This window comes from Lithobates pipiens, unplaced genomic scaffold (genome assembly GCF_037356315.1).
Source record: "Lithobates pipiens isolate NorthernLeopardFrog02 unplaced genomic scaffold, aLitPip1_a1.2 Scaffold_3, whole genome shotgun sequence".
NCBI lineage: Eukaryota > Metazoa > Chordata > Amphibia > Anura > Ranidae > Lithobates > Lithobates pipiens.
Window position 1 is genome coordinate 259,740,573 of NW_027507790.1, and position 10,805 is coordinate 259,751,377.

Here is a 10,805-nt window from a genome sequence, read left to right on the forward strand (position 1 = left end):
AGTCACCAACACATCTTCAAACCGGCCTCTTCTTGCAGGCGCTGTTGGATTGGTACCCGCAAATCCTTCTCTGGGAGTGGGAATTGCTCCTCTGCCAGCGCACGCAAAAGCAGAATGCAGCATTTCTCGAAGCAAGGCCTGGAAGTGCTGCATTCTGACAGCCCTCTGCGACGGCGGTAACATTTCCGCCATTTTGTGTTTGTACCGGGGATCTAAGTACGTTGCCACCCAGTACTGGTCCTTGACCCTCATGCTTTTTATACGGGGGTCCCTATTAAAACACTGGAGCATGAAGGCCCCCATTTGCACTCAAGCGGAAGGTATGTGGTGGTGGTGGTGTTGTTGGTGGTAGTGTCTTTGGGGGTGCACATAGCAGAGAGTGAAGAAGAGGGTGCAGATCGAGAGGATGAGGAGGGTGCAGAAGAATAAGGCTGAGTGAGCCACTCAACCAAGTCTGGTGCGTCCTTTAAAGTAATTGAACGCACCTTCTGCAACTTCCCACTTTGGCTCAAGGCTGTTGCTCCTGCCCTACCCCTACCACCCCTGCGGAAGGGCCTGCCTCTTCCTCTGCCTGTCATTTTTTAAATCACCCTGTGACAAAACTCTTAGTCCCTATACCGCTGAAGGACTGCTGCAGTATAGGGCAGCGGTCAGCAGTAGTGCACGTCAACCCTATGTATTGTGGACCGATAGCGGTCCTTACAGAACAGCAGACTGTACTGCACTCAGGCCTATGTACCGTAGCACCCTATACCAAGTTACCAGTCCTTATAAAAACTTTTGTGGACCAAGCAGGTTGTGTGTTAGTGATTAGCAGACTGTACGTCAGTCCCTATACCAATGAAGGACTGCTGCAGTATAGGGCAGCGGTCAGCAGTAGTGCACGGCAACCCTATGTATTGTGGACCGATAGCGGTCCTTACAGAACAGCAGACTGTACTGCACTCAGGCCTATGTACCGTAGCACCCTATACCAAGTTACCAGTCCTTATAAGAACTTTTGTGGACCAAGCAGGTTGTGTGTTAGTGATTAGCAGACTGTACGTCAGTCCCTATACCAATGAAGGACTGCTGCAGTATAGGGCAGCGGTCAGCAGTAGTGCACGTCAACCCTATGTATTGTGGACCGATAGCGGTCCTTACAGAACAGCAGACTGTACTGCACTCAGGCCTATGTACCGTAGCACCCTATACCAAGTTACCAGTCCTTATAAAAACTTTTGTGGACCAAGCAGGTTGTGTGTTAGTGATTAGCAGACTGTACGTCAGTCCCTATACCAATGAAGGACTGCTGCAGTATAGGGCAGCGGTCAGCAGTAGTGCACGGCAACCCTATGTATTGTGGACCGATAGCGGTCCTTACAGAACAGCAGACTGTACTGCACTCAGGCCTATGTACCGTAGCACCCTATACCAAGTTACCAGTCCTTATAAGAACTTTTGTGGACCAAGCAGGTTGTGTGTTAGTGTTTAGCAGACTGTGCGTCAGTCCCTATACCGCTGAAGGACTGCTGCAGTATAGGGCAGCGGTCAGCAGTAGTGCACGGCAACCCTATGTATTGTGGACCGATAGCGGTCCTTACAGAACAGCAGACTGTAACGCACTCAGGCCTATGTACCGTAGCACCCTATACCAAGTTACCAGTCCTTATAAGAACTTTTGTGGACCAAGCAGGTTGTGTGTTAGTGATTAGCAGACTGTACGTCAGTCCCTATACCAATGAAGGACTGCTGCAGTATAGGGCAGCGGTCAGCAGTAGTGCACGGCAACCCTATGTATTGTGGACCGATAGCGGTCCTTACAGAACAGCAGACTGTAACGCACTCAGGCCTATGTACCGTAGCACCCTATACCAAGTTACCAGTCCTTATAAGAACTTTTGTGGACCAAGCAGGTTGTGTGTTAGTGATTAGCAGACTGTACGTCAGTCCCTATACCAATGAAGGACTGCTGCAGTATAGGGCAGCGGTCAGCAGTAGTGCACGGCAACCCTATGTATTGTGGACCGATAGCGGTCCTTACAGAACAGCAGACTGTACTGCACTCAGGCCTATGTACCGTAGCACCCTATACCAAGTTACCAGTCCTTATAAGAACTTTTCTGGACCAAGCAGGTTGTGTGTTAGTGTTTAGCAGACTGTGCGTCAGTCCCTATACCGCTGAAGGACTGCTGCAGTATAGGGCAGCGGTCAGCAGTAGTGCACGGCAACCCTATGTATTGTGGACCGATAGCGGTCCTTACAGAACAGCAGACTGTACTGCACTCAGGCCTATGTACCGTAGCACCCTATACCAAGTTACCAGTCCTTATAAGAACTTTTGTGGACCAAGCAGGTTGTGTGTTAGTGTTTAGCAGACTGTGCGTCAGTCCCTATACCGCTGAAGGACTGCTGCAGTATAGGGCAGCGGTCAGCAGTAGTGCACGGCAACCCTATGTATTGTGGACCGATAGCGGTCCTTACAGAACAGCAGACTGTAACGCACTCAGGCCTATGTACCGTAGCACCCTATACCAAGTTACCAGTCCTTATAAGAACTTTTGTGGACCAAGCAGGTTGTGTGTTAGTGATTAGCAGACTGTACGTCAGTCCCTATACCAATGAAGGACTGCTGCAGTATAGGGCAGCGGTCAGCAGTAGTGCACGGCAACCCTATGTATTGTGGACCGATAGCGGTCCTTACAGAACAGCAGACTGTAACGCACTCAGGCCTATGTACCGTAGCACCCTATACCAAGTTACCAGTCCTTATAAGAACTTTTGTGGACCAAGCAGGTTGTGTGTTAGTGTTTAGCAGACTGTGCGTCAGTCCCTATACCGCTGAAGGACTGCTGCAGTATAGGGCAGCGGTCAGCAGTAGTGCACGTCAACCCTATGTATTGTGGACCGATAGCGGTCCTTACAGAACAGCAGACTGTAACGCACTCAGGCCTATGTACCGTAGCACCCTATACCAAGTTACCAGTCCTTATAAGAACTTTTGTGGACCAAGCAGGTTGTGTATTAGTGTTTAGCAGACTGTGCGTCAGTCCCTATACCGCTGAAGGACTGCTGCAGTATAGGGCAGCGGTCAGCAGTAGTGCACGGCAACCCTATCTATTGTGGACCGATAGCGGTCCTTACAGAACAGCAGACTGTACCGCACCCAAGCCTATGTACCGTAGCACCCTAGACAGACCAAGTTACCAGTCCTTATAAGAACTTTTGTGGAACAAGTGAGTTGTGAATGATTAGCAGACTGCAGCAGAAGGGCAGCAGTCAAGTATAATATTCTTTCTATATTTGGAAGAAAGAATATTATACGTGTACAAGCCTATTACTGTACCACTGATACCAGTCCTGAAAAGAACCTTTGTGGAACTAATAGTAACAGCAAGTCTTTAAAATTATCCTCACTGCCTGACACACTGCTTCCTGCCTGTCCCTATACAAATTGGCAAAAAAGAGTAGGCTGGAACGATTAGCTGGAACAGCTCTTTTGTGGACCTGATAGTAACAGCTAATGATGATGATGATGATGATGATGAAGAAAGACTAATCTGGCTGAGCTGTCCCTAAAATAGCAGCATACAGCGCTCTGTCCCTTTATCTAAACTGACAAAAGAAACTCAGGCTGCTGACCTAACACCTATACCAGTCCTGAAAAGAACTTTTGTGTACCAAATAGCTAGCGTTTTCTCTGTCCCTACTCCACACAGGATCCTTTCCCTACAGTGACAGAAGAAAGAATGTAAAATGGCCACCGGATCGGGTGTATTTATAGGTTAGGGGGAATGTCCAAGTGTCCATGAGCTGTCATGTCTCAATTGGTTGTCCTGTAACACATGATAAACGTGTCACGAAAGGTTAAAGTTCTTGTATACATTAAACACGTAAGTCCGCCGGGGCGAACGACGGAAAAAGGCGTTCGAACCCGCGGACGGCGAAAGTCGGAAATTCGCCGCGAAACGACCGCCGGGCGAACCGTTCGGCCATCACTAATCCAGAAACTCCACAGTCTTCTCTGGGAGAAAGCCTATTTAAAATGGTCTGTTGCAAAGTGGAAAAATGTTCTGTGGTCAGATAAATCAAAATTTGACATTATTTTTGGCAATCATGGGTATCCCCCAGAATAAAGAAGAGAGGGATCTTACAGTTTGTTATCGTATCAGTTCAAAAGCCTGCATCTCTGATGATATGGGGGGGGGGGAGGCATCGTAGATATGGAATGGGCAGCTTGCACCTCTGGAAAGCTACCATCAAGGCTGAAAGATATAGCCAGGATTTAGAGCAGCATATGTTCCCATCTAGACATTTTGGTGGGAGGGTGCTTTAACTGGGGTACAGACTGGACTGAGGTGTTATACTGGGGAACAGATGGACCTGGAGGGTATGTACTGGTGGACAGACTGACCTGGGGGGGGGCTGTACTGGAGACAGACTGACCTGGTGGGGACTGTACTGGTGGACAGACTGACCTGGGTGGACTGTACTGGCGGACAGACTGAACTGGGGGGGACTGTACTGGGGGACAGACTGACCTGGGGGACTGTACTGGGGGACAGACTGACCTGGGGGGAGACTGTACTGGGTGACAGACTGACCTGGGGGGACTGTACTGGGGGACAGGTTGACCTGGGAGGACTGTACTTCTGGACAGATTGACCTGGGGGGACTTTACTGGGGGACAGACTGACCTGGGGGGGCTGTACTGAGGGACAGACTGACCTGGGGGGACTGTGCTGGGGGACAGACTGACCTGGAGGGACTGTACTTCTGGACAGACTGACCTGGGGGGGACTGTACTGGGGGACAGACTGATCTGGGGGGACTGTACTGGGGGAAAGACTGACCTGGGGGGAGAGTACTGGGGCACAGACTGACCTGGGGGGACTGTACTGTGGGACAGACTAACCTGGGGGGGACTGTACTGAGGGACAGACTGACCTTGTTTGATTTAACTACGTTCCTTAAACTTCTCCCATTATTAACACAATTTGGCCACGCCCACTGTTCCTCACGGGATGCTACATGGGCTGCAATACTACTCTTCTTGGGGCACCCAAACGTGCTCCAGGTCTTTTACAATCCTATAGTGTTCAATGCAAAAAAATAAAAATAAATTGCTGCTAAAGTGTTCGGGTTTGGCTTGATGAAAAGGTGGCAACCCTAATTTCAGAACAATGCTAAACCACATACTGCATCTATGACAACAGCATGGCTATGTAGTCCGGTGCTTAACTGGCCTGCCTGCAGTCCAGACCTTTGACCAATTGAGAATATTTAGCACATCTTAAAATGAAAAATACAACGAAGAAGATCCAGGACCGACCAGAGTTTTAAAACATTTTTTTCCTCATTGATTGTTTTTTAATAAAAACATGATTAGGAATGGCAGCTTTATGAAAGAGACCTTGTCACCTGACCATTTATTTCACCATATGAGGCTTCAACATATTTTATGCATGTTATTTACCTGTGTGAGACATTTGATGCTGTATTTTATGCTGGCACCTACCCCTCTTTCTCTATTTAGGGCATGAAGAGAAAGATGCCTTTACATATTATATGTATTAATTATGTCCCTTTGAGACCATCGTTTTAGTCTATAGTTTTACATTTTCCCTTTTTTTTTATCTTTTTATTTCACTTAAAAAACAAATATTTTTCTCTCTCTGTCTGTGTGGGTCAATATTGCAGATGGATGATATCTTAGGATGCTCTGATATCATTTCTTGTATATTCTGGGCCACATCTTTCAATAAAATCCTAATCTCTCTGGAAAAGAAGCAAAGGTTGTTCGTCCTGGATATGTGGAATGAGTAATATTTCAAATACTCCTTAAATTATACTTATAATATTTTCATGGTGCACCTTCCTTAGCCCATAGAGCTCTGTCCCCACCATGAAACGTTTTTATTATTATTTGTGGCGCTACCCCCGTAGGAGCCGCTGGTTAGGATAGGTCCTCTGTTCTCCGCCTCGACCTCCTCAAGAACTTCAGCCCTCTCCGACACACAAGGTTGAGTGTATAACTATGTAATATCACAGACAATCGCTAAAAGTGATGCTAAACAGGCACTGAACCAGTTAGTAAAGGCAAACCTAATATATTGTCATCTGATATGGTTGGTAACAGGGTTGCCAATTGCCCATAAATTTAAAGGCAGTTTGTAAATTTCGGGCGATTTACAAGCTGTCCAGTTGCCCGTAAAAAAAAAAGTTTTTCGGACAACTGGCCGGGCTCAGGCAGGGGGTGGGTTCAAGGTGACTGGAGGCCGGAGGGCGAGACGGGAGAGCGGCTCGCCAGAGCAGGCAGTCTCTAATCATCTCTTGTACTATGTCCACAGTCTCTGACTATTTCTTGTACCATGTCCACAGTCTCTGATCATCTCTTGTACCATGTCTGCAGTCTATGATCATCTCTTGTACCATGTCTGCAGTCTATGATCATCTCTTGTACCATGTCTGCAGTCTCTGATCATCTCTTGTACTATGTCTGCAGTCTATGATCATCTCTTGTACCAGGTCCACAGTCTCTGATCATCTCTTGTACCATGTCTGCAGTCTATGATCATCTCTTGTACCATGTCTGCAGTCTATGATCATCTCTTGTACCATGTCTGCAGTCTATGATCATCTCTTGTACCATGTCTGCAGTCTATGATCATCTCTTGTACCATATCTGCAGTCTCTGATCATCTCTTGTATCATGTCCGCAGTCTCATGCTATCTCCTGTACCATGTCCACAGTCTCTGATTATCTCTTGTACCATGTCTGCAGCCTCTGACCATTTCTTGTACCATGTCTGCAGTCTCTGGCCATGTCTTGTACCATGTCCGCAGTCTCATACTATCTCCTGTACCATGTCCACAGTCTCTGATTATCTCTTGTTCCATGTCTGCAGTCTCTGACCATTTCTTGCACCATGTCCCCAGTCTCATACTATCTCCTGTACCATGTCTGCAGTCTCTGACCATTTCTTGTACCATGTCTGCAGTCTCTTACCATCTCTTGTACCATGTCTGCAGTCTCTTACCATCTCTTGTACCATGTCTGCAGTCTCTAATCATCTCTTGTACCATGTCTGCAGTCTCTGATTGTCTCATGACTTATCATGTCCGCAGTCTCTGACTGTCTCTTGTACCATGTCTGCAGCCTCTGACCATCTCTGTCTCCACAGAATGCCTCCGGTGATTAGTGGTGAGAAGAAGTAGGTGAAAGGATGCTCTGGTCTCTCCACAGCAGTGGTGTAGATGGGATTGCAGTGGTCAGTGCAGCTCTGCCCTAGGTGTATCTGGTTCTAGACCTCAAGCTTGATCCCTGCTGGTCTGGCCTCTCAGCGGTCTGGTCAGTACACAGGAAAATGTGCTATTCTTGGTTCCCACGGCACCAAGAGAAAAGAGGTTTCTTATGCAATCCAGTAAAAGCACATCACGCCACTCCTACTTCTCCTCAGTGTCCTCTGGTAACTGCAGTGCAAAGGGTCCATTGGTCCTATTATATGGCTGATGTCTCAAACCACAGCTCCCCTGCTTCTCAGTGTCCGGCGTAGGATTCCATAGGTTTCCTGGTTATAGCTCTCCCCCTGGTGGCTGGAGGGGATTGTGTAGCATGACATCAATTCCAGCATCACAGTAGAGAGTGAAAAATAACAAAGGATAAAGTCTCCTTCTTCATGCTGCTGTACAGTACTATTAATGTTATCATTCATTATAATATTTAATAGAAGATAACAAATATTTTTTTTAATATTTTTGTCTGCTAATCTTTTTCTTTTTTTTAAAACATGAAAATAAATGACAACTGCAATAGTAAAGAGACTCTGCCGTCTGAACATTCATTTTGACATAAGAGCATTTAACGTATATTATGCATGTCTGTATGAAATAATTATGACCCTCTGAGACCAGAGTCTGTATTTTCCCATTTAAATTAAAACATTTTTTTTCCACATTTTTCTCTCTCTATGTCTATGTAGGTCAATATTGTAGCTGGGTGATATCTTAGGATGCCCTGATATCTGTCATTATTTATTGTATGCTCTGAGCCACATCTTTCAATAAAAGCCTATCTCTCTCTCTCTCTGGAAAAGAACCAAGGATTGTTCGACCTGGATATGTGGAGTAATATATTACAACACGCAAACATTTTACATTATTACAACATTTTCATTGTGCATGTTCTTTAGGCCATAGCCATTTGTCCCTGTCATGTAAGGGCTAGCTGGTATTGTTTGCCCCCCTCAGACCAAGGGATCTGCTGATGTTACAAACCGAGGTGCTAGATCTTCTATTATTGGTATTCAGCGATGTCCCCCAATCTTAGGTCGCCTTCCCTTGGGCTTTAAAGAGGAAGTAAACCCTGATGGGTTTACTTCCTCTTTCATTCCCTGCAAAGGTAAAGCATAATGGACTACTATGCATCGCATAATAGTCCATTATGTGTCACTTACCTGACACAGGAGCCAGCGATGTCACCGCTGTCCCCTGTAGTCTGGCACATCCATCTTCTCGGTGGGGTCTCGCCGCTCAGCCGCTGTCATTCGGCGAAGCCGTGATGACATCACTCCTGCGCATGCGCACGGGAGCCGCCACTCGCAGCATATCGTCGTTGACCGCGGCGCGCTCAGTGCGCCTGCGCACCGCTGTCTATGGTGCATGCGCCGTAGACAGCGGTGCCTGTCTTTGGGCAAATATCTCCTAAACCGTGTAGGTTTAGGAGATATTTCTTGGACCTACAGGTAAGCCTTAATCTAGGCTTATCTGTAGGTCAAAGTGTGTTGTAAGTGTTTACAACCACTTTAATATGGGTCAGTCATTCTCATCAATAGATTTATTTCATGAGATTCTTGTAGAAAATTGCAGGAGGCCCAGTTTAGCTGCTTTCGACAATCTTCTCCTTTTTTTCTGAGCAATGCGGTCTTTCTTTTTTGCCAGAGACAATTTGGCACGATTCCACATCTTCTTTTTGACTTCTCTCTTGGGCTTCTTTTCGTGTAGTGGGTTCTCCCTGATTAAAGCATGGGCCTTTTTGTATATGCCTTCCATTTGGTCAGCTGTGATGCCATGCAGGGGCGGACTGACAACTCATGGGGCTCCCGGGCAATAGGAGAGTATAGGGTTCCCAGGCAATCAGAGATTATGGGACTACACAGTATACACAAACACACACACACAGTATACAATCACACAGTATACACAGACATGTTTCTATTGCCTGAGAAGGTACTGGAGAGGTGGGGCAGCTATAATCTCTGGATTTTTAGACCAAAAGGATGTCGGTAAGGGACATTTCAGAGACGGATGTAAAAAAACACAAATTTTTACATACTGTCCCTGGTTTTACTGAGGTTGGCAGCCCTAAATGGGCCCCCTAGTGGCATGGGGCCCTCGGGCAGTGCCTAAGTGGCCCAATGGTCAGTCCGCCCCTGATGCCATGCTTTATATACCGGGAGAACTGCTTCTTGTATGCATCCTTATCTTCCTCTTTTAGAAGATGCATGTAGTCAGCCACGTTCTGGCCAAGGATGTGTTTGCGGTGGACTTCTGCATTGAACTCTTTGCTCTCTGAGTCATAGCCAGGGAAGCGTTTGGTGCTGTGAGGAATGGACAGGCCTCCATCAACGGCTCCCTTTGTTTCCAGTGGTGGTCCTGGTGAGACCAGCATCCAGGTAGCAGGTGAAGGCACCAGGTTGACCACCGATGCTCTCCACATTGTACTCATCTCCAGTTACTTCCACCTGGCCTTCATACACTTTGTCAAGGCCAAATTTGTTCAGGAGCCTGCGAGCCAGCAGCAAACCCATACATTTTGCGGCAGCGTAGTTTGTCAGCCCAGCCTTGACACCAAATTTGGGAAGTTCATGGCCGTAGGCAGCACAGACGATCATGTCACCTTCAATCCTGGCATAGGCAATCTGGCAGATGATGTTTCTGTTAGTGATACGCACAATCATCCTGTATTTTGGGGAGTTGTACTTGTTTTTGTCCTGGATGACCAGTCTCTTGCGGGCATAGTAGTCAGTTTTGCCCTCTCTCCTTTCTGTGAAACTTAACCTGGTACCTCTTGAAATAAGCCTTGTTCTTCACAACTTTTACGAACCCCATTTTCCCGGATTTTGTCCCGTCGAGGCTAGGACCAGGGAGTGACAGCGCTCACGTAAGGGCGCTGGAGAACTGGGAAAAGCAGGTCAGTCATTCTCAACCAGGTTCTCATGGAACCCTAGAGGCCCACCAGAAATTTCAAGGGGGTTTCTCAAGCTGTGGCTAATTGACATCCCGTTTGATGGTGCCTGTATATTTCCAGGGCCAACACCAGTAGGCAGAGTCAGCGGTATGACTTTATTGATCATTTTAGCTGATTATAAGGCCTCATGCACACTGGACATTTTTGGACATTTTTACAGCCGCTGTTTTTTGGCTTTAGACGTTTTTTTCTACAGTCAATAAACTCCCCATCATGTTATCCTATGTGTCCATGTACACATAGGCTGTTATCATCTGTTTTTGGCTGGGGTGTTTTTTGACTGTAAAAAAACAAAAACAAACTAATGGGTTCTGAGAGGAGTTTTTCAGCTGTAAAAATGCTCTAATGTCAAAAACTGCTGATAAACAGAGATAAATGCTAATGTGGAAAAACGCTAATAAACTCTATTGCATAAAAGTGGAAAAACTCACTGCAAAGCTACTGACGGTTTTATAACATTATTTTAATGTCCAGTGTGCATTAGGCCTTAGGGTGGCATTCTGACCACCACTGTAAGAGCAACATACACGATATTGTCAAAAGTATTGGGACACCTGCCATTACACTCACATGAACT

The 10,805-nt window shown here is 46.6% G+C and overlaps 1 pseudogene; it reads right to left on the minus strand.

Moving 5' to 3' along the window:
• Positions 1-10,127, minus strand: part of LOC143941265 (large ribosomal subunit protein uL18 pseudogene) — a 62,212-nt pseudogene extending 52,085 nt beyond the window's left edge.
• Between the last annotated feature and the right edge of the window lie 678 nt (positions 10,128-10,805).